Here is a 25,867-nt window from a genome sequence, read left to right on the forward strand (position 1 = left end):
AGCTGTCAGTTTTGGGTGCTGCTGTAGACTGTCAAGTTAATAGTAATATTGGTAGACACTGTTACTATTAATATTAGTAGTCACTGTTACTAGCAATATTAGTAGTCACTGTTACTAGTAATATTAGTAGCCACTGTTACTAGTAATAATGATATTATTTTCTGTAACAAGAGCCGTGTCTATTCCTCTGTCCAAGACTGCAGTTTGAAGTTGGAAAAAATAATGCGGTCAACTACATTTGATTTCCTAACGTTACATTTTTTACCCTGACACTCCTGACACTCTTTACATTACCCTTTTACCCAAATAAATAAATTATTAATTAGACTAAGACATTGGTTGGATTACGCAGAAAAAAAAATTATTATTTTTAATAGAATCAACAGTTCTGCTTTTATACACAAATTTGGAATGCGTTAAAAATAATTCTTTTTTGGTATGCATGCACACATTTTCAAGGTTGCCGGCTAAGCACCCAAATAGGATACTTACTGAAAACCAATGGTCTTTCTGGAGTTTTAGGCAGAGTCCATTTCTCGCCATAAGAGCGACCATTGTATTGCAAATCTGCGATATCCACTGAATAGACTGCGATTCCCCCAGGAATAAACGTGTGGTTGTAGACAACGAATATAGCTGCAATGTAAAACAATTTTTGTAAAACAATTAAAAATTCAATTTTAAAAAAAATTGCGAGAAACTGCCTTAATCAAAAGCAAAAAAACGTTAACAAAATTGTTAACTGTTTAAGAAGTGTGTGTCCGTCCATGAAAATGTCTATTCATTTGATTTTACCAAGCCACGCTAACAGCTTCAAAAACTATATTGTACCACACAAGAACCAAACAAAAATATTTCGGTTTTTAAATGTTGGATTCTCAAAACAAAAGTGAAATACTACTGAATCACTCGTAAATTGTTTTTTAGCCTTATGGATTGATTGTGCAGGTAGATATTTGACATGATGACCTATAATGACTTCCAGAACTTCCAGTGTACTTGTTTAGCATAGTGGATCAGTTGGAAAAAATGCAAAATAACTTATTATATAGAATATTATATATTCTATAATATTATAATAATAATATTATAAATTATAATTGTATAGATTATTTGATTAGTTAGTGAAAAAATAACGCATGTATTATGTATCATCAGATACATTGATTTTGTGAATGTGAAAAAATTTGTTTACTAGCTAACTTGAATTTTATGTTTTGTCTCAGAGTTCAACAACACGGAATGCTGACATTACTGTCTTCTGATTTATAATAAAAACATGTTCATGAATGCATGTAAGTTTGGAGTGTATCATGACAAATAAATAAAAATCGGAAATTCTTGCTAATTTTCACTATCTTAACTTAGCCAGACTTGCTAAAAAGTCTCAATTCAGTGTAATTAAATGATTTTGAACATTTTTAGTCCAAACTTACCAAAACGAGCTAGCTACAGACAAATTTTGACCAAACTTGAGAACAAAGCTTTAATTCACCGTGATTAGATAATTTTGATAAATTTGGCCAGTATTTTGGTGTTGTCCTTGGTAATTATTTTTCGATTAGGTGCACCTTAAATTGAGAACATCGACAACAGCAAACTGGCAAACGCATCGCAAACTCCCAGCTTTTCATTGGTACTAAAGCAATTATTCAAATATGAGCTTATCTTTACAAAAACAATAACTGAGCCTGCAGATTGCTTAATAATCTTTACATTACATATTAATGCCACCCATTCTAGTTGATGACCACAAAAGTCTTCAAGCATGATTATTGTGTTGAATGTGTTAACAGTCAATGACAGCTTTTATATTGCAGTGGAGTGAATTAGAGCGCTAGTCTGCTAATTGGAATCAAATAATCTATAATGCAAATTTTTAATTTTTATATCATAGTCGCTATGAAAAGACCAACAATAAATAGAAATAAGAACAACAAATAGATGACAATTTTTGAGTTTTATAAACATGCATATAATGTACATGTAAGTATATATAGATTCAATTATAGATATTAAGAAACATAAATAAAGATAATATATAGATTTGTATATAGATGATATATATATAGATTTATAGAAATTTGCATGTAAACACTTATACATATGTGTATAAGTATATATATTTAAATATATATATATATATATAAGTATATAAATGTATATACATGTACATACATTTTATATATAATATATATAATTGTATATATTAACATACACTGTGTATATATGCATTATAAATAAAATTTATAACTAGCATACATATACATGTTATATGTATGACATTTATGTATGTGTATGTATTTGTATGCTTATGTATTGCTAATATGTATTATATATATGCTATTTATAGATGTATGATTTATATATGGATGTGTATTGCATTAAACTATAAGCAGTACCTTTATTTCGGTCTGCGTTTAAGCCGGTTCGAAAATAGTTTGTATCTTGAGTGTATCCACAGATTTGTCCAGGCAGTTTTTTGTTGCGGTAATCACACCTGACTCTGATTATATGCATTATGACTCCAATATCTACATGAACCTTTATGAGAACTGAAACCTTCCTTGTTTCGTCATTTCTGTCGACTATCTTGGTGGAGATAAAATTTGGTGTAGGAGGTCCTATAAGTATTGTATAGAGTGTAGTGCATTAATTTTTAATGTGAAAAATAATTTGTCCTATCTATTTATAGCAGATTAGGTTGGATCACAAATAGTTTGTAATCCTATGTAATACGAGCAACTTCTCAGCTTTCCAAAACTATTTTAGAATTAAAATCAAAACAAAATAAACTGATTTAGAGCTTTTTATCAAAAATGATGTAAATTATTATGGATCACACAAAAAATAAGTCTAAAGTCTAAGCCACCTTGACAATTGTCTTGGGAGCTCGTTGTGCACTATATCAAATGTCTCATGTGTATTAAAAACTATACGATCTGTCACCTACAGTCATACTTCAAGTTACGAGCTTAATGCGTTCCGAGACTGAGCTCGTATGTCAATTTACTCGCATGTTGGTGCAATTAATTTATATATAGAACAATTAAATATATATTGATTGGTTTCCATACTCTAAAAAAAGCAAGTAAAACTCTCAAAACAAGATATTGTAACAGAAAGAACATGTTGGTTATTGTCCTTACGTACTACATGCTTTCCAAAAGCAACAAATAAAAAATAATGCAAGGAAATGTGATTAATTAAAATGTAAAATTAAATACATACAATAGCAGTTAACACTCGCATTTGCCAGGGAAGGAGATATAAGTTATCCTTTGTTACAACAGTTGTCCTTGATAAATTTGGATTTTATCAAAGTGTTAAAAGACAAACTCAGAAGCAAACCTAAAAGCAAACTTTCATTTTCAACTAAACGTAATTAAAATTTCTTCGGCGTTCATAGTTTGAAATTTCTCGCTGGTTAGCGAGAAATTTTTCCTTTTTTTTGCTTTCACGACTAGCCGGCCGTTTTAAGATAAACCTATCTAAGAACGTTTGCCTTTGTCGCCCTTGCAACATGTTGCGATTAGGACGAACACAGGTGTCGTCACAAATGGTTAACCACGACCACTAGCCAACTTGTCCGAATGTCTATTAAACAGTTTGGATAGATAGCGCTGGCCTTTTCACATAGCATCGTTTCAGTTACGCTGTCACCGGCCAATTGTTTGTCCAATGCCATCAGCGGTCGTGAAGATCGCTGCACCGTTTAGAAACTATGGTTAGTCCTTTTGCGAACTAAATGCCCTGAATATAATCTTTCTGTTTGATAATTATGAATGTATTTCTGTCATATTGCCGAGCTAGCTGAATCACGCATACACATTTCGCATATTTTTCAATATTTTTCCGTTTAATATCAACTGTTATCATTTGCTTTTTCTTTGTATTATCTTTTATTTTACTGGCAAACTTTCGGTCTACGCACAGTACTTTTAATTCACAGAAAATCGTGCACAAAAAACACGGTACAACAGTATAACCTGAGTAGTTGAAAAATACAGAGTGATGCTGTTTTCATAAAACACCTCCGGCATACTTGGCAACTGACTCAAGTGCTCGTATCTCAAACATTGCTCGTATGTTAGTGCTAAAACTTGCTTGAAAGCTGGCTCGTATCTCAAGTTTCTCGTACGTTGGAGCACTCGTAAGTTGAAGTATTACTGTAGTTGGTTTGTTAGCTCACACATTTTAGAACTTAAAAATGTTGTCGCTTTAGTAAGTTTACTGAATGAGAAACTACTAGGGATCAGTACTCTAAATTGTTTATGAAGTGACTAAAATACTGTAATATTAGCCTATGAACCTTTCCAAGTCAAATAGACCTACACAAAAAATCCTTCTTTTGTTATCCCAATTACAATATGTAGCTTTGCACCAACTTTTTATTTTTTGTTTGTAAAAAAAGCAATTTTATATTCACAATTTAAAATAAGTTTCTATCAGTTTCATAGATCCGTATAAACCAATTTCGCTAATTAGACAGATTTTGCGCGTTTCAATAATGTTAGTATTATTATTACTGTTATTACTGGTACTATACATATTAACATATTTTTCGGCTAATTTCATTGCTTTCATTTATTGTTGGTAGCTGGCTAGAAACCCAATTTATAACAGCCAACACTTTTTTAACTATAATAGCTAATCCAATAAGGGTGTGACCCACCCTTTTTCCATATGGTTTTTTAGATATATTAAGTGTATGTGTAATTATTGTGCAGCTGGTTATTATCTTAGCCATATCAGCTAACCTGACATTTTCTCACAATAGATCATACTGTGATAGTCTGTTTCCCGCTAGAAATGAACCCAGACAATCATGTTGTTCTATATTGACAATCGTAGACAGTGTTGGATTCACACTTTTAAGTTTTTGATCTCAATGTGACACTTGCTCTTTCCCTCTCACTCATCCCCTTTCCCTCCTTTTTTTCCTACCCTCTCTTTCTCTCACTCTGTCTGTCCCTCTTTCACTATCTCCCTCTCTCTGTCCTTCTTTCACTCTCTCTCTCTCTCTCTCTCTCTCTCTCTCTCTCTCTCTCTCTCTTCTCTCTCTCTCTCTCTCTCTCTCTCTTTTTCTTCTACCCTCTCTCTCTCTTTCTTTCTCTCTTCTCTCTCTCTCTCTATTTCGCACTGTTTTCTTTTTTGCTTTCTCCATCTCTATCTATCTCTCATTGTTGCATGGTTTTCTTTCCTCTCTTGTTCTTTCTCCACCTCTTTCTTTTACTTACTCTCACATACACACTTAATCTCTCACTCACTGAACCACTCACTCAACCACTCACTCAACCACTCACCTTCACTCACACACACAGGCACACACGCACACACGCACACACGCACGCACGCACGCACACACACACACGCATACATACATACTTTCTCTTTCTTTCTCTCACTCTTTTTCTCCCTCTTCTTTTCCTTCTATCTCTATCATTTTCCATGTCCTGTGAAAACATACATGTATGCAACTATAATCCTCCCCTGTTTCTTATAATTGTGACTGTTTTGGCAGGTTTAAACAGCAGACTATATTAGCCTTCTGTCAAGTGTTTTTTATAGAAAGGCCCCTTCTAGCTAGCTGTAATTTGTCATGTTTTTTAGTCTGGTTGGGTTGTTAGCCATTTTCAATGCATTTGAACCCATATGGTAGAGCTACGTAGGTTAGTCACTGGTGACTCAGCAAGATTTTGCATCAGAGAAATCGCAGCAGGATGCTCTTCTTAGCCCTGTCAATGGTTTGTCAATGACTCAAACCACTGAGTGATTGTTCATAAGGCAGTGTCCTAACTGCTGAACTAAATCTGGGCAAACAGCATACTATCAAGAACATTTAAAAGCATAGACTTACGTCGCTCAAAAAAGAGAGCACACCATGGGAAAACTCCATCAATGGTCATGTTCAGCTTAATCTCAACCCAATCGTGTCTAATCTCGAATACCATCTAAAAACAGGAAACTTAAAAAACTGAAATTATATGACACAATATGGTATGGCATATATTGCATAATGTTTTTTGATCAGTTACAACGCTGTGTATTTACTACACCTTTTACAAAATGCATATATGCTGTTTAAATGCCGTTGCATCATTTATACTCAACAGACATTTATTGAAGTTTATCCATTTATAAATATAATGCTCATTAGTTTTTGAAGAGCTAAACAGTTTTTATTGTTAATAACCACTAAATATCTGGATGGTAGAAGTCATGTGCAATATACTAGTCATTTTAAAATACCATCAGCATATTTATTGTAAAAACGTTTTTTTTTAGTTTTGCCGTGATAGTTTTAGGTTTTGCTAAAGAAATGCCAAATAAACGGTAGCATGTAAAAACCATGGAAAGGGAAAATCTTTTACAAGGCCTTTTTGACCATGAAATTGCTTTTTTGCTGGTAAATGTAAAATATAAAATAAAGAAAAACAGGTTTTAAAATAATGCATGTCGTTTGATGAGTTAGAAAATTTAATTACTTCACATAGTAATTAAATTTTTTCTAAATTTGATAATCAGATTAGTTTTCCAGAATTGAGCAGTCATAACCTTAGCTTACTGTAGTTTTTACCGCAATCATTGCTATAATATTTACATATTCTATATAGAATTAAATTAAATAAAATATTCACCCTAATCTCTACTATGATCCTTTTTGAAATATTGAAGTTAATACTGACGACAGCCTTTGCGACAACTTTTACGATATACTTTATGATTACCGCTACAATAATCAGACCGATACAGCTATTTTTAGTCAATCCTTCATTTTTTTGTGATGTCATTTAATCGTTGTCGGCCATTTTTATAGACAATTATATCGTTAAAACACGAACATTTTGCAATGAATTTTTGAAAACGATGTTTTTGTTTGCAATTTTTTTTATTATAGTATTAAAATAACACCCAAAAGTACTTTTAAATACAAGAAAACCGATCGCTTTCTATAAATATGGCTGCTTTTTCGTGAGCGAGCGCATTTGCAAATTACTTGATGGCGTCAAGAAAACGATCGATTAGGTTATGTGTTTAAAACTGAAAGTAAAAGTTTCAAAAAATATTGCTTTTTGTAGAATTTGAGCCCACTCGCAAATGGTTCCATGGCACTGCTACACACCACCAGCATCAATTGTTGCTTTCTATAACTTTAGAGTTTTTGCTCTTATCCATATTCTCTTTGCTTGATAATTTATTTTACTGCATTAAACTGCCAAAAGGCTATTAGTGATAATACATTACCAAATTAAACCAAAAGTTTAAATAGAAAGTGTTTTAAAAGTTGTTGCTCAGACAACAAAAATTTTGAGAGAAATAAAGTAAACTGCTGATTTTGTGTTTTAATTTGGCAAAGCACTCAATCATAGTTAACTAATATCATTTATTACTATCAGTAGCATTATTATTACAATATGTCTTTAAAGTAAACTGATAAATGTTCATCAACATACGAAATGATACGAATTTCAAAAATTTTATAGGAAATTTGTGTCAAAACATTGCTAAAATAGACCACTTAATTATTAACCAAAACCTTATTGTACCTGCAAGTAATTTACTTGGGCTTTGCCCAGAAGTTCTGTGTAAAACAAATAAAGTCAGTCTTGTTCAGAAAACCAAAGTGAACAGTTGCTCCTATAATATGCCGAGAAAATACAGACACAAATTTCACAACTATGCCAACTTTTAAAATTTCACAAACTTTCTGAACTGACTGTTTTTTAACAATTTGTGTTTTTATTCAATATGCAAAAAAATTTGCTTTTGCAAATATGTGCTTTTAAGCAGATGTTAGGGTAACTAGCTCTGTTGCAAGGCCTTTTTTGTAATTGAATAAAAAATATAACAAATTCTTTTTATACCTCAAAAACAAAAGAAGTTAACCCGCTGTCTGTTTAGCTTCAGAAACATCTTACAGCACTTCATTTTGATTTTGCATATGGCAAGCAAAATATGTTCACTTTTATTTTTGAATATGAATATTGCTTTGAAGGAAACTACAGACATGTAGCTAAAGGTCAACTTTAGCTCAAATTATGTTTTGAAGATTACTAGGTTTAATTACGACTCATGCTAGAGATTTTATTAACTCTTTGATCCCTAATGAACTTTGAACTGCAGGCATTCTAGCATTGTGCAGAATGGCGAAAACCCTAACAGCCCCAAAACTGACATTAACATGACTTTGTTTACAAAAGAAACAATCAATCACATTAGATTTCACCATAACAGTACCAAAATTCATCAGCAATATATATATATATATATATATATATATATATATATATATATATATATATATATATATATATATATGACATCGGAATGACCTTCGGTATTGAGAAATGTGGAAGGCTAATTCTTAAGAAAGGCCATTCTATGCTCACAGATGGCCTAAGAATGCCAAATGGTACCATCAAAAATATAGAAGAAGGGTACAAGTACTTGGGGATTATGCAAAGCAACATCAACCACAAAGCCGAGGTACGTCACAAAGCCATTACCGAATACAAGAAACGCCTTCGGCAGGTCTTGCGGAGCCAGCTCAATGCCAAGAACCAAGTCATGGCAATAAATACCTACGCACTGCCAGTAATAAGATATCCAGCAGGCATAATAAGGTGGACTGAGGAAGCCATCAAAGAAACAGATATAGCAACTCACAAACTGCTGACCTTGCATGGAGCACTTCACCCAAAATCTGATACAACTAGATTGTATCTTGATAGGAAAGATGGCGGTAGGGGACTCAAAAGTGTACAGCAGACAGTGAAAGAGGAGGAGCAAAGCATCAAAGCATATGCAGCCTCCATGGCCATCTCAGATAAGTTGCTAGCTGAATTTCAATTGGCTGCTCTTACAACGGACCTACGCCCTGATGATGAGGAAATTGACTGGCACACGAAACCTCTTCATGGTGCTTACCACCAACAAATATCTAAGGTTGGCGATCTTCACCAGACATATATGTGGCTGAACAAAGGAAACCTAACCGCCAATACAGAGTCGATAATCATGGCAGCCCAGGAGCAAGTGCTCCCAACAAGGCAACTCCAAACGAAAATCTATCACACTAGAGACGATCCCAGATGCAGACTGTGCAAAGATGCACCTGAGACCATCCAACACATCATTAGTGGATGCAAGCAGCTAGCAGGGACCGCATACACTGAGCGGCATAATCATGTCGCAGGTGTTGTGTATAGAAGTCTATGTGATGAGTATGGCCTTAATAAACCACAACACTGGTGGGAAGCTCCTGGTAAGGTCAATGAAAATGACCGCACTAAGATCCTCTGGGACTTCTACATCCGAACTGACAAGCATGTCCTAGCAAACCAACCAGATATAGTGGTGGTAGACAAGGAGAACAAGAGGGCTACTATAATAGATATAGCAGTACCCAATGACAACAATATAGCCAGCAAAGAAAAAGAAAAGGTAGAGAAATATCTCCCTCTTGGAGAAGAAATTGAAAAATGCTGGAATGTAAGAACAACCGTAATCCCAGTAGTCATTGGGGCACTGGGCGCAATAACATTGGCGCATAAAATGTGGCTTGCCCAAATACCAACAACAATCAACTCAGGTGAGTTGCAGAAAAGTGCGCTATTGGGAACAGCTAAGATCTTGAGGCGAGTGCTCAAACTCCCAGGTCTCTGGTAGGAGACCTGAGTTAGAGCAGATTTACCACCCATACGGGGTATCCGGGGTGAGGAAAATTTTTTTTCATGTATATACATGTATATATCTACTATATAAACGGCAATCGTTGTCTGTGTGATTGATTGATTGTCCGCCTTATAGAGTACCGTACTTTTCCGACTATTACCCGCTACTAGGTATCTAGGGCGCATTACTGGGAGTCTTCGGTTACTACACGCCTCTATACATAACCTATTCATAGTTTTACACAGAGCACGTCATATCTGGTTAGCGCGCCTCTTTACGGCACCCAACGACATTGGTGCGTTCGGTACAGCAAAATTGCGGCCGTATGAAAAAGCACCGTTCTGAGTTCAGCAGCCTATACAGCTATACAAATGTACTAATCATTAAATAAAATAAATTAATGAATAGTAATTTACATGTGATTAATGTTTACTCCCAACGTGTAATGAGAAGGTCACATGAACGTTGATTTCTTGCGGTCACGGGAAAACGCAGTTCTCACCTACTACATTTCTACATAAAAAAGGTAGGTATTTCTTAATTAATGTTGTATTGTCTATGTTTTGCCACACTTCCACTACATAAACCTTTCACTTGCGTCCGTGTACAAATTTAGCTATCGGCCTACTGCCAGCCATTTTGCCGATATTGCTTAATATGTATACAATATTTTTTCAATTTCAAACTCCATCTATACTGCTTGTTTTGGTTATATATTTCCTTTTGCCAACATCTTAACAAGCACTGCTATACAAAAAATCGTTGTACCTATATTCTGTGCATTTTAATTATCTGTCATGTGTCATAAACATAAGTAGTTATTTGTTTTTCAACTCGGACGCATTTAATGAACTCGCACAAAAAATCTTTGTTTTTAAGTTAGAAATTCTCGAACGAAGATTTAAAATTAAATTTTAGGCTAATTTTATAGAGAAATATTTGGACAACACTGTCACTACTATAAAAGTCTTAAAGACCGTTGGTTATGTTATCAACGAATAATAAAATTCAGTTACTAGCAATTGCTGGTAAAATTGCAAAATGTGTCTACGGCGGTCGACCATAGAAAACGCATAAATGAGTCTACTTCAGTGAAAGGGTTGGAAACGTTGGATTTGCCACTGTTTGTGATAGTAAACATGTTCACTTCGTTCTGAGTTACTTTTATTCTTTTCCAGCTACGAGTACTACAGCTACTACAGAACTTGCACGGGTACTGCTACTGCGTTTTACCTACTAAATTTCTACATCGAAAAGGTTAGTATTGTTGTATGTTATTGCTATTTACTATGTTATTGCTATTACTGCTATTGCTATTTTAATTATATGTGTAATCACAAAAATCTGAATCAGCTATGTCATCAACATAAGTAATTGTTTTCTAACTCGATGGCATTTTCAAAACTTACACAAAAATGGTTGTTTTTAACCACTTAGGGTACAATTGCATAATCCAATTTCGCGTTCGGGTACAATTAAATCATGATGCTCTACAGATTATGACATGGGTCAACAAAAGTCATTTTAACCGTAGAAGCACTCACATTTTTACATAGAACACTTATACTTTTGGAAAGCAAAGAAAATTCTGTATCTGATCGTATTATCTTTATTTCAAAAATTAAAAATAATAAATATTGAAAGTAGCATGAAATAGCGGTTTTATTAAAATTCGTGTTCTACGAACATTTTTGACTAATAAGGGTAGCATGAAAATGTATAAAACTATATATAATAACAAACAATTAAAACATACTGTGTATACAATGCAATCTACAGTCTCTTCCATAGCTGTTAACTTATCTTCGTCACCACTCTACTGGAAGTCTGCCATTTCTATCGCTGAATTGAAGCCTATAAGCATCAACTACTAACTACTACGCGTTGTTACTAACTTTGAACCCAAATTACTCGAAATTCTTTCATTTGACCATAGCTGTTTGACCAGTCCGATGTCTGCAAACATGTCTGAAGGTCATGCTTAGCTTTGTAGATAGAGTGTAACTGTAAGAAGGCTCTAAATATAGATGGATGAGTAATGCAACTATGCAAAGCCTAAAAACTGGCTAATGAACTTGAGAAGAATATACTCGAAGCCGCTATAGCGGTGCATGCACCCGAAGTGGTTAAGTTGGAAATTTTCAAACAAAGATTTAAAATTAAATTTTAGGCTAATTTTACAGATAAATCTTTGGACAACACTGTCACTTCATATAAGTTTTAAAAGTCGTTGGTTATGTTATCAACGAATAATAAAATTCAGTTACTAGCAATTGCTGGGAAAGTCGCAAAAATGTGTCTATGGCGGTCGACCATAGAAAACGCATGAGGGAGTCTACTTCAGTGAAAGGGTTGAAAACGTTGGATTTGCCACTGTTTGTGATAATAAACATGTTCATTTCCTTCCGCAGCTGAGTTACTTTTGCTTTTTTTTCCAGCTACAAGAACTACAGAAACTACAGAACTTGCACGGGCACTCCGAGCCTGGCGATAGGCAGCGGTGAGAAGAGAGCGAGCAGCGTATATTACAAAAAGCACACCATCTCATTCAATGTTAGAAATGCTTGAAGCAGTACAATGCCTTCCAAAAAGCCTATTGCCCAAACGCAAAAACAGATAGATTCCCGTAGAGAGAGATCGAATTTGCGAAGCAGCAGCAAGACGAGCAGAAACTGCAGAGCAAACGCAGCTACGCCCACAACGAAACGGAACTGCTGCTGCAGCTGCTGGAAGAGCAGAAACCGCCGAACAAACACGGGTACATCGAGAGCAGGCCAGAATAGATGCTGCAGCCACTAGAAGTGCAGATACTACTAAACCGACCCCAGCAGTAACTCAAACGGCTCAGAGCAGCCGCTACATCGACCAGACGTGCAGAAACCTCCGAGCGGATGCGGCGGCGACAAGAGCATGATGCACTAGCTACAACAGCTGCTCACCGAGCTGAATTTTCGGAGCGGATGAAACGGCAACAACAGCGAGATGCACTAACTACAGCAGCTGCTACTAGGCGCCGTGTATGTACAGAAAACTTCGCGCTTGACTACAGTTATGCAACACCGTATAGGGTTGAATTTTTTTATGGGACGAATGTCCAAAAATGCTCCAGATGTAACGCCTTACATTGAAAAGGCGAGAGGCCATATATGTAGTTTATATATAGTTTTGCGCAATTTCATCTTTAAACTATCAAAATATAATCACGTCTAATAATTATAATTTATCATAGATAAATATTATTTATTTATATAAATTATAAATACTGTAATTTATTATAAATTAATTATAATTATTTTATGAATTTAAATTATATTCATAAAATATGTTTTATAAATATAATATATGCTTTATTTTTATAAAATTTTATAGATATAAAATAATTTTACGTTCGTAAAAAATTATATTTAAGAAACTTTATAAATATAAAATTTTGAGTTATTAAACACAGAAGATGCTTTTGTGTTTAAAACACCAAAGCACATTTTAAAACACAAAATAGCTTTTTTATAAGGTGCCAGCCTAAAAGAAACAAGTTAAACCTGAAAGTTTTACCTTTCCCGTATAATATCGATGAACAGGTGTTCTCTCATCATAGATAATCTTCATGTTTAGGTCTCGAATGCAAGCAGCTCCAAATTCTCCTTGGGGAACGACATCTGGTGCACCCAAATCTCGCAAACGATACCAACACTGATGAATGGAAAGACTGGTCTCTAAAGGCTGGCTAGTGCGGAATCTGGCAGAAGGTGGATAAATTGTTTTCTGTAACCTAAAATAAAAACAAATAATTTGCAGAATAATGTAAAGTAATACTACTTTAACTAAAATAGTCACTCGCATGTTGCAGGCATATTTTAGTTTAATATTAATTTGAAAACCTCCGATTTTAATATGGGTGATACTTTGATGGTAAAAAATTAGATTTGCATGAACACAATTCTTTCAGATAAAAGGTCTGTTAAGACTTTTGACGACAATGGCGGGTAATGAAGTATACAGCTTTAAGAATAAAAAAAGCCTATTGGTTTCTATTCATGCAAAATAATTATTGCAAAGTTGTTTTTGTATACAGAAAACAACACTAGAGACAAATAAATAAGTCAATACTTTGGGTAAACAGTGACTGAGGTCGGTAAAATTGTGTAGAGTATGATTATATTAGCTGAGAAAGAACAAGCCTATTTTTCAATACAACTCAAAAGTTGGAATGAGAAATTATTATTAACGGTTTTTTGTTTTCATCACCGTAACCAGCCAATTTTTGATTCATAAAAAATTGTATATATATATATTTATATATATATGGCACAAATGAGCAATGCATTTAGAACTGGATTTGAACTCTGGGAAAATGCATCTACAAGTTTATAAACCAAACCAAAGGGCTGCAGCATCCTAAAAATTCTATTGCTTCTCTCCTATACTGAATACCATTTTCAAAATTTAACATGCTAAATAATTAATTAGTATGATGCGCCTATGGGTCGCGATGCTCCTTTTTTGAGATTATTAAAATTTTACAACTTGGGCATCTTAAAGGTTGACTTGCAACAGAATTCCTATTACAGTCATTTGGTATCAAAAGATTTACCATGCCTTACTCTGTTGTGTTGTAGGTGCAAAATATGTAGAAATGTGATTACAAGCTCTTAAAAGCACAAAAATGAAAAGCCGCCGTAGATCGGAATCTGTTTATTTATCTGACGTAGCCATTACAGTTTGGTTATTTTCTTGTCACGTGATGTTCTCACGTGAATTGAAAGGCCAATAAAAAGCTCAATATAAAACTCATCGTGGCACTAGTTTATGACAAACAAGGTAGAATTTAAAGAGGTAAGGCAAGGTTAAAAAATTAAATTAATTTTTACAGTAAGTTGTAAGATATCACTCTAAAAGTAACAGCATTACAATGACAATAAAACAGACGCGTAAGAACAATAGAAATGGTTTTATTGAATGTGTGAAGTATATTTGTGAAAATATTTCAAGAATAAGGTTGTATGAAAGTGTAAACAGAAACCATCTACCGCAGCTACGTCACATTTGAGCCGTTTTGGAATGCGTATCCAAACTACAGCGGTCTCGTGTAACTGCGATTAACTGTTTGTTGTTGAGCTTTTAAAAGCTTGTAATCATGTTCCCACATATTTTGCACTTACAGCACAACAGAGTAAGACATGGTGAATCTTTTGATATTAAACAACTGTAATAAGAATTTTGTTGCAAGTCAACCTATAAGTTAGAAATATTGAGGTTTAAAATTTTTTTCGCTTGATTCAATGATACTTGACAATTTTCTGTTTTCGCCTTTTTAAGTTGAATTTTCTTCCGTCATGCGTTGTCAACCAAATTTTATCAAAAAAATTAAAAACTGTCTGTTGAATCACTGCTTTGTACAACATAAAAATTTTAACACGCTTTTCGGCGAAATCCCTACCACAACACCTTAAAAGATATACATTGTTTGCTATCTCAGTTCAGCGTTACTCACAATAAAAACTTCAAAAGTATGTGCTTATTCATTCAAGTTAGGTATTCATTTAATTTAGATTCAACAAAAATGTTATCCATCTGTTGTGAAAGTGGGAGCTCTCCTGGTATGTACTGAATGTAGTTCATTGTAATTCTACATTATAACCACTAAATATACTAAAGTTACTGTAGGTAAACTATAGTTATATCTGGTAAGGTGAACATATTGTTCTGTTAACATTTTTAATTTTATAGTTCAATTTTGAAGTGTTGATGATTTTTACTTGGGGCTGCTTGCATTAGATAAATACTATAAGTTTCTATACCACTCTATACAGTATTATTGCTACAACACTGAAACGAATTAAGATTGTGTAACTGCATAGCAAATTAATTTTATTGTAGCCATAGCAAAACAGACTTCATTTAGCTAATAATAATCATACTAATTATTTCTCAGTTACTTTCAAACGCCTTTACAGTTTTTTATGTTTTCTTTTGATATATGGTAATGAAACGCTTTATTTATTGTACGAGTTTTAGAAGACAGAACTGTTTGAAAAAGTTCAAAAACTGTAAAGGACTTTGCCGGCCTTTACCTGGCACTATCTAGATTATTTCATACAGAAATAAATTGTGTGTGATTTCTTTCAATGTTTTATTAGCAAAGGAAATTCACTAGCCGAGGAGCGTACAGCCATTTTCTCTGTCTACTAAGTGAGCGTTGCTCCCTTATATACAATAAAATTGCCCATTCCGGCTAACGGGACCGAGTAGGAACACCGGCTAACAATGTGAATAATTAGGCCCGCCCGTGCGTTGATATGACAACATGAACGACAACAATTAATAACACAACGAGTAACAAGGCTATAATAAAAAAGGCAACACATATAATAAAATATTTACAGACATAAAATATATACAAACATATAATAACATATTTACAAGAAGTGTAAAGTATTGGCCCGACGTCCACCACTCACTCCCGTCCATTAGAGGCATTATCTAATTAAACAACATGGGTGGAGCAAACCAGCTGGGCCCAAGTCTCAAGCTGCTTAACATGATGCTCTAAGCAGCTAATTTCTTGATTAAGCAAATGTTTGTCATCAGTAGCTGGCGTATCTTGTTTCTGGTACTGCGGGCTGCCTTTTGGAACTGTCTATTTTCTTTATGAAGTTATCGCAGCATGGCCTGAAAATGGAAGACCAGCTGGAGGTTGTCCTAATAGAGCAGTCTGGTGGTCTGGACTAGACTTCCAGGTCATCTGGTCTGTGGCTAAGTCGTCGTATCCTCTTGATGTCTGATTGACCCAATCACCGTACCGTTTCGGTTTTTTCTAGTACGGGATGAATTATGATTTAGATCTTTTGTAGTTATGCTGGGGTTTTCCACGTCCTGGGAGACATTGCTAGGTGACTCCAGAGTCCAGGTCCGTAGCTAACTCACCGAGGATTTTTAGAGGAGGAGGGTTTATCTCCTCTCTAACTTTGTTTTGGGGAGGTGCTGCAGGAGGTACGGAGTTCGGACCCCTGTGCAAGTTTTCTCTTCCAGCATTGGTCTGTAGAGTCGCATTTCCCATTTCATCGAGCTTATCAGCTGGACTCATTTGGGAAGGGAACTCCCTCCTGGCTCCTTTCATATTTGGCCCTCTTCGAGGCTCAAGCATTGCCGGAGCATGACCAGAGCTCCCTGGTCAGGCATGATACGGTTTCAACCTGAACTCGTGTTGAGTCGAGGTTTGGCCCTGTCTTTCCACCACATACATTTAGGTGTGGTTCGGCTAGGCGGGTATGACTGGGTAAGGGCCCACAAACTTAGCTTGTAGCTTAGTGTTTGCCCTCCTTCGCCGCCGCCTGTTTACCAACCACACCCAACCCCAGGTGTAAAGAGCAGTGGCTCTTCATGATCTGCCTGTCTAGTCTCCATCTGCACTTTCCTGAGGGCTTCATGCGCTTCTTCCAACCTCTGCTGCCTCCGCAGCACATAGTTACTGGCTGATTGCATCTCCATGGAAGGGTGTGACATTCTAACTGGTCGGGCAGACGCACCTCCCAGCCGAACATCATGAAGTTGACCATCTCACTTGTCACGGTGTGGGGGGTGCCTTGATAGGCCCGCATGAGCTGGGGTCAGAAGCTCATTCCGTTCCTCCCGGCCTCGTTCCAACAACATGGCCCTCAGAGAGTTGCCAGGCCTCTATTGTTCTTCTCTACAATCCCATTGGCCTGGGAATGGTAAGGAGTAGTGTGTGTCTTGCTCACCTTACAGAGCTAGCAGAGCTCCTCCATCAGTTGGCTCTCAAATTGAGCACCTTGGTCTGTATGGATTTGCTCTGGAAGCCCTAAGTAGCAGAACACTTTTTCATCGAGGGCACTGATAACCACTGGAGCCATGGCTTCCGGAATGGCAATGGCATCCTGTCACTGGGTAAAGTGGTCCGAGAGCACTATGATCCACTTATTGCCCATCGAAGTTGTGGGGAGGGGCCTACCAGGTCGACGGTGAACTTCTGTCAGGGTTGGCCAGCATATAATCGCTGCCGGCTTTTTGTAGGATTGGTCCCTCTGTGCTTGGGGACCTGGCACACCTCACAGCTTCGTACTAACCTGTGGACAGTGGCTGTCAGTCCGGGCCAGTACCATGTAAACTGGAGGCGGCTTACCGTCCTCCCACTCCGAATTGGGTCGTGGAATGTGTCTGGCAGATAACTGGCTCCCTCACAGCCGGGGGCACATGGCACACTAGCAGATTTGACTACGAGGGGCCACTCTAGCTTCCAGCACACCATCCTGCCTGATTCTCAGGGATCCCTTTCTGCTATGCAGAACCCTGAGCTTCTGGCTCCCCAACATCAAATGTTCCAAAGGCACTTCGGTGTGGCTACAAAGTGCTCAGTACATCAGGGCTACGGCGCTTTGGCCCTCACTCTGCGGCCGAGCCAACTGGCTCTGCCTAGTTAGCTAAGCCAACTTCTCAGGTCCCAGGGTGGCCTCGACCAACCTCGAGCCGGCCCGTGCTCCCGTGGGGGCAGGGTGCCGGCCCATATGGTCAGCCATCTCACGTGCGGTCCTGGCGACCTCTGCCCAGCTCTTATGTGGTTCCTGGTGGCGACTAGTGGTGCCTCAGGTCATCACCTGAGGTCATCACTATAAATTATCAGCCTTTAAGCACTTAACAATAGCATTGCTGTATATGCTAAATCATTCAATTTTATATATAATTACATTATATTATAATATATATAATTAAATATTATATTATAATTAAAGTAATATTTGAAATTATATATCTATATGTTAATACTAATGTATACATGTAGCTTTATAATTCAATTTTGTATGCTATTGTATTACAATGTATGTTATGTTATATACTGTATTTGTATGGCCCTACACAATATTAAAGTAACCTATATAACTCCCCTTGGTATTTTGTAATTAACAGGGGAGTTAATCAATAATTGATATCTTGCTTTAGTATTCCTTTCTAACAAGTGACAGGTAGCCTATTCTTCAATGATTTTACAAAGCTTTTGATGTGAATCATAAATTTTCAACCTCTATTAATTTTTTTCCTAACATGATGTAGCTACAAAAACTTAAATTTTTGAATAGTGTGTTATGGCTAGAATTCTTTTAGCAAGGCTGCAAAAATAGGATTAACTAGTGAGAGCTTTTCATTGAGCCTCATTGTGAATAGTGTGGGTTCTACAAAATTTTAATAGTGTGGGTTCTACAAAATTTTAAAGTTTTTTTGCATTTCTTTAAAGATGAACCTGCACAAACCTTTAGTAAGTTTTTCAAAAAGTAGTATTTTTTATTATTGGCGGTTGGTTTGGATGTTTGAGGTGATCTGATTGCCACGGTGTTTCAAAATTACGATTGATAAAACTTGACCACTGTTAAAAGGCTCAGGTCAAGCTAAGGTGCTATTATGACATCTGTAGTTGCAAACAGACCAGCAGAATGGAGATGCATTATGCTGCAGTTTAAACCCAATATTTGATATTAAATGTTGCTGCACTAACAACTAGTGATGTCATCTTGCATGTGTTTTATTGATAGACGTTTCAACTCCTATAAAGTATTTTGGATTTTAATCCTAAACGGTCTTGGAAATCAGATCAACTCAAACATCAAAAACCATTGTAAATGATAAAAAATACCCATTAATTTTTGATAAAATCTTTAAAAAATTTAGTGTAAGTTCTTATTTGTCAAGCATTTATGTAAACACTGCAGGTTTTCAAAAATCTTACATTTTGTAAGCTATTTTAAAAATTAAAACCAAAAAATACAATAATGATTTTCAATGTATATTCTAGTACCGTGGTAGTTTAGTGTACACTAGCAGGTACACTAGCAAATATATATACATGTATATATATTAGGGTCATCAACTGTCTTAATAAAGCAAAGTGAGAAATTATTTGCATAATTATTCTAAAATTATAGGTGGTTCATTAGTGCAGGTGCAAAAGTCAGTCTACCATCTGAACACCATGACTTCAACTGCGTTGAAAGAGATTTTTTTTCTAAAGTTCTAAGCAAGGCTTAAAAAAGACCGACAGAAAAACAGATGCTGCTATTGTATTAAATATTATCAAATCACTTACCCACATCTCCCAACTGACTGTTTGTTTACCGCTTTAAGCTCATCGACATAATCGAAGAACTCTTTGGCTCCTTGAGTAAAGCAAAGTTGAAATACAATGGCTAGCCATATCAACAGATTCATACCTATAACATACATACACAAACAGTCACATACAATATGAAATTTTAGCCATGACAAATGGTAGATCTACACATCGTATTGTGTACAAATAATAGTGATGTTTTAATCTTGTATAGCTAGTAGTGAAACAATTTATCAAGTATATAATATAGGTAACTTATATAAATGGAGTGGTGAGAGAAAATTCATGTCAATTATTTACTCATGTAAGTTAAAACTTTTTATAACTTTGGGATTTCCTCAAAAAAAATTCATCAGTCCAACCCTAAATAAACACCAAAATTGTGGCAAAAGCGTTTTTTTATAGAAAACAAACACCTCAACAAATAGATCAATATATCGAGAAAAACATAGCGATTGAATACTAATCAATAAACAAAAGCCAATTTAACGCAGGATTAAATTCCTGATTGACTTTTGATTGGTGTCATAGTCACAGCAATTAAAAATCATAGTTTTAAAATAAATAAAACTTATTCTTTATATACACTTCTTCCATCTTCGATTTACTGCTTAAACCGTCAAGAATTTTTTGAAAAGAAGGAAACAAAGGGTTACAAATATATATTAATTTTCTTTGGCAATATCTATCAATAGATGTGTTAGCTCAAAAACGACCTAAAGCATGCGATGTCTCAGTCCATTGCTCCGGTGACATAAAAATGCACAAAACGAGACTTGCGTTTAAAAGTGTTGGACACTCTTCACGATAACTGCATAAGAAGGGCATAAATATGATTTGAAAATTATTGTATACAAAGCTATAGGGTGTGAACATATATTTACAGACTATTATCATTCAACGTTAAAAAGTGAAATGTTTAGAATTAAACATGCATAATTGTTTAAAAACAGAAATATATAGTGGTTTGGTGTACATGTTTTGAATTTTAAATTTACCCAATGAAGGAGCTAGTTTTTTCATAACCACCGCAGTTGATGTTCTCTGCAACTCAATTTCTGTTTTAAAGTTTTAAGGAAAATGGGCTATCTTTGAAAATTTATAAAATAGCAAAAAACAACATTTAAACAATACAGAATATTGTAACAAAGCACAGAAAAAATTTATTTTAAAATGATTTTTTTGCTGGGTTGAGTAAAAGAAAAGCATGTACTTTTTGTATAATATCAAAAAGCTACAAGAATTTTTGCAAATGAAAAAATAACTTCTTTAACATCTTTGAAATTGTTTAAATATCTAGAGATTAATTTGCAGACATAAAAGCTTATAAACACAATTTTAAATGCTACAATTTACACCTATGGCCGCTGCAAAGCTTTTTTAGAACCTAATTCAAAATATAATGGATGTATTGGTAGCTAAACTAAGTTAAAACAATGAAAAAAAACAAATAAAAGTCAAATCATAATTGTGCTATAAGTATGCTATTTTAAGTAATAAAGAAACTATTTTATAGCACTTCAATTACAGTATTAGCATGACGACCTTCAAGAAAACATTTTATTGTTTATATTTTTGCACCAAATGCATTTGCGCAGGCTTCATAAAAACAATCAGATAAAATCCAAACAATTTAGAAAATGAGTTTTCTTTAAGGTAGTTGGAAAACAAAATGAATTTAACTTTTTTAGATATGTTATAAAAAAGATTAACTGATCATTTTGAAAAGAGTAATTTGTTAAATAATAATAATAAAATTGTTTTTGGTAGTGAGCAGACAATTCATTCTAACAGCTCTTGACCAGTTTTTCAAACATATTTCACTTGTATTTTTTCTAATTATAGCATTTTTATATTAATTCCGCTTAGCAGATTAGGTTTTGTAAAAAATGCTTTTAATTCTTTCAAGCATGAAAGGAAAAAAAATCATGAAAGACCAATGGAATTTAATATTTATTTACTAGTTAAAAATTGGCTGGCTAAAATTTATTAATAATATTATTTGGCATCTTCAAGTATGTGAAAAGTGCTTTGCTAATAAAAGACTAGTTTTTGTGACAATTAAAACATTTAAACATTTGTGAAGGAATCGAACATTTTATAAAACTTTACTACTCCATTGATGAACTAAATATATAAATAATATATTTTACATATCAAATATAGGTATACTTTACAATATATATTTATATATTTTAGGAAGTTCTATATTTTAAAATATATAAAATATATTATATATTCTACATATTCTATAAACTATGCAATATATTAGATATGTTATTTAGCACATATAGATAATATAGAGGCATTTCCATATAAATAATACTGAGCATTATCAATTATGTTATCAGACAATCTCAGATGTGTACACAGTTACACCTCAACATACAACCCTAATTCTTTCTGGTAGAGAGTTAAAATGTAAACTTACTTGTGTCTGAAGGCACTATTTACTTTATAAAATAACTAAACACAAATTTATCTATTGTCAAACTATAAAAAGCTATGTAAAACAGTATATTTCGATCAAGGCAGTGTTTTTAATTATTTTGGTTTACTATGTACACTAAAAAGGTAATAAATAATTTTAGTTGTTAAATTCTGTAGTAAAATAAAACATTACCATGTACACTACAGTAAGTTTTTTTTTAATTTCGAAACAGAAATGGTAGCTAACAGTAGTTTCAGAAAGACTAGAGAGCAGAGTGTTTGCCACGCCAAACTTTTGTGACGCTAAGGGAAACTTTTAATTGGAAACTTTCTATTTTAAAACCTAAATGACTTTATCTTATTAAACACAGCCTTGGAACAATAATTGAAGTGGGAACACATTATTTCATTTTAACTTCTTATTATTCATTTATCTGGTCTGGTGCATTTTGCATCGGGTGCATAATCACTTTTAGCTAATCTTGGAGACTTTATTCAAACTGATTTAAAGAAAAAGACGGAGCAATATTGTTCGTGAAAACAGCTTCTCACATACTTTTTCATAAAGTGTTCAATTTGATAAGCCATGAAATGGCCAATTAGAACCAGTCTGTATGCCCATATTTTAAAGATTATTAGCAATTAAAAAAAAACTTGCTAAATATTCTGCTTGCATATTGCTGTGCTCCTATGTTGGGCACTCCTCTTTTATTTTGAAGTATGACTGGATCAATTCAAGAAATAAGGCAACAAACCAAAATACACTTTAGGTATTTTAAAATCTAATTAATTTTAATACGAAAGAGTTTACAAGCAATAGATATTTTGGTGAGTCTTTATTATTGAGTTTTTATTCAGAAGTTTGCATTTTGTGTTATGGCGTGCTTAGTGTTCTTTTAAAAACTATTTCATACATCAATAAATACTGTTAGAAACCCAATCAATTTTGTTGTAAAAATAGTCAATGTAACTGCCAAAGATAATGTAGAGCTATTGGTAAAAATTGATTTACTTTAGCATAAAAATATTTAATTTGGTTTCTATTGTAGAGCCTTTAAATTGCCTTAAAGAATAGAGAAAGCATAATATTATTATGATTTATTAGTTATCTTGAGGTGTTGACTGATGTTCTGAAAAAAGAATCAAGGAGATTGACCCCCTAGAAGCTGAGATATAGACAGCCAAACACAGGTCTACCTAATAAAGAATCAGAGGAAAACCCTTCGAAAATCCCGAAAACTATGACGTATAAAATCGACTTAATGGTCATGTGCCGGAGTTGCGCACCCTTACCGCTGTTACTTATAATGATTGTTTTGGCTACGAGATGTGAAACGCTTCTCGCGATAGTAAATAATTTACATACTAGCTCTGGTTTCTCAGGAAAATCATCCAAACATTGTGTGGTAAAGGCATTTGCCCACAACCCCTCGTCATGATTTTTTAAAGCAGAAGAGCAGATTTTGACTATTGTGCTTCAAATTTTAACTCGATCTCCACGGATATGCTCCGAAGATCATCTGTTCAACGAACGGCGCGTGTATAGTCTATATGCGATATCCGCGATTGCAGTTTGTTTAGAATACGAAATAGGAATGGGACTTTTTGTTCCTTCATCATTTTTCTACTGTGTATCTACTGCAGCATTCAGTTGATTTTCATGATTATCGTCACTATTAACAGACTGGAAGTTCACTACAGCCATAATCTTAAAAAGACTAACTTGACCGTGCTGCTCTTGCTATAAGAAAAGAAAACGATAACTTTTGCTTTGATTTTTCTATTGATCTATTATCTTATCTATGATTATTTTTTATGATTTATATAATATTCATAATGCATATTATACAAAATAATAATATAACTGCGTATAGAATAAATGATGTAACTAATATAATTTGTAGAAAATTCCAAATGATAACCGAGATTGATTTAATTGATTCTATTTATTAGCTATAGTTAAAAAAAAATCTGAACAACGCTAAAGATGAGTCTGAATAGGGAAGCTAAGTAGGAGAACAACAAAACTGAGCTGAACTAGCAAGATAGCGAAATGTTGCGAAATAATAGATGCGTGTAATTATTTTACGCTAAAACTAATCTACACGTCAGAGGGACTGGTTCGGAATTCTAGGAGCGATGATTGTTAGGCCCAATTTGATTGTTCTATACTTCCAGGGATTAAACCAATTAAAACGCCGTGATTGTTATAGGAGAGCGCATTAGTTGGCTTAATTGACCAATGACACACAAGTCGATTTCATACGTCATATATTGATGATTACCAAAACACTTTTGTTTTTTGGTAGACCTGTGTTTGGCTGGCTATATCTCAGCTTCTGGTTGGTCAATCTCCTTGATTCTTTTTTTAGAACATCAGTCAACACCTCAAGATGAATAATAAAGCATAATAATATTATGCTTTCTCTATTCTTTAAAGTTCATTATGTAATTTTACGTGGCTAGCTAAAGCCATGATGTTACATTTTGGCAAGACCCATCAAGAACTTCTTCTTTTCAGCACATCTTCAAGTTGCAGATAGAGAAATGCTTCATTTTTCTGCATAAAAAGCTCACTTTGCACTTGCAGTGACTGGACTTGAAACATTTTTGTTTGGCTAACAGGAAATAGGCAAAATTTTTTTTGTCTTTTTTTGCATTTTTACTAGTCTTAATAATTATTTGCGCAAAAACTTGACTAATTTTTTGTTAAATTTTGTTCTGCTCTAAAGTCTTAAATCATTATGCGTGTAGTAATTTTATTGCAAAAGTAGATTAAAGCATTGTAAAATGTCAAACTTTGTAGCATAAATGAAACAAATTCTAAAGTGTGTGCACTTATCGTGGAACAGGTGAAGGCAACTTACTAGAGAAATGTAAATTGCAAATCTCTCCTTGGTGTGTTATTCTTTAGCTTGTAGTCAGCCTGGGGCACCAGGCAATAATTTTAATCTTGAAGAAGTTTGTTTCACTAGGAAAATTTGTAAAGTTGTGCCATGCTGCGCATGACTACCAGCATGTTTCTGAAATACTTTTGGTAAGCAAAAATTTCATGAAATTCCTCAAACAAATTTTTGTCATCACTTTGAGAAAAATTCATTTCAAGCCTCCAATCATATTTCACATTTATAAAGTTTTAAGATTAGTAGTTTAAAACAAATAGTTTGAAATAAATAGTTTTACGTTGGTAAATAAAAATAAATTATTTAAAATAGGTAATTAAAATCGGTTATTTTAAAAAGATTATTTGAAACATTATTATTTAAAATAGATTACTTGAAATAGTTTTTTATTGGCATTTTTTGATGCTATAATTTTGCAATTTTTACCAATGGTGCGAATCAAATATTTCTGAACTGAACATTATGTGTAAAACAATATTGAAACTGTTTGACATCTTTTTAGCAACAATTCTCATGCCTCAGCAGCCATAAGACAACGAGTTATTTAAATGCCTCAAATAAACTTTTAATTTCAACCTATTTTCTTAGTTTAAATTACCATTAAACAAAACAATAAAAAGTATTTAGTTTTATTAAAGTCTCAGAACTTCTATGAAATGATCAAGTTGTCACAAACTGGCTCTCGGCTAGCTGAAACGGTATATACATGTATTGTAGGTTTCTGTTTAGGGACCCCTGG

The sequence above is a fragment of the Watersipora subatra genome, chromosome 6 (assembly GCF_963576615.1).
Source record: "Watersipora subatra chromosome 6, tzWatSuba1.1, whole genome shotgun sequence".
NCBI classification, from domain to species: Eukaryota; Metazoa; Bryozoa; class Gymnolaemata; order Cheilostomatida; family Watersiporidae; genus Watersipora; species Watersipora subatra.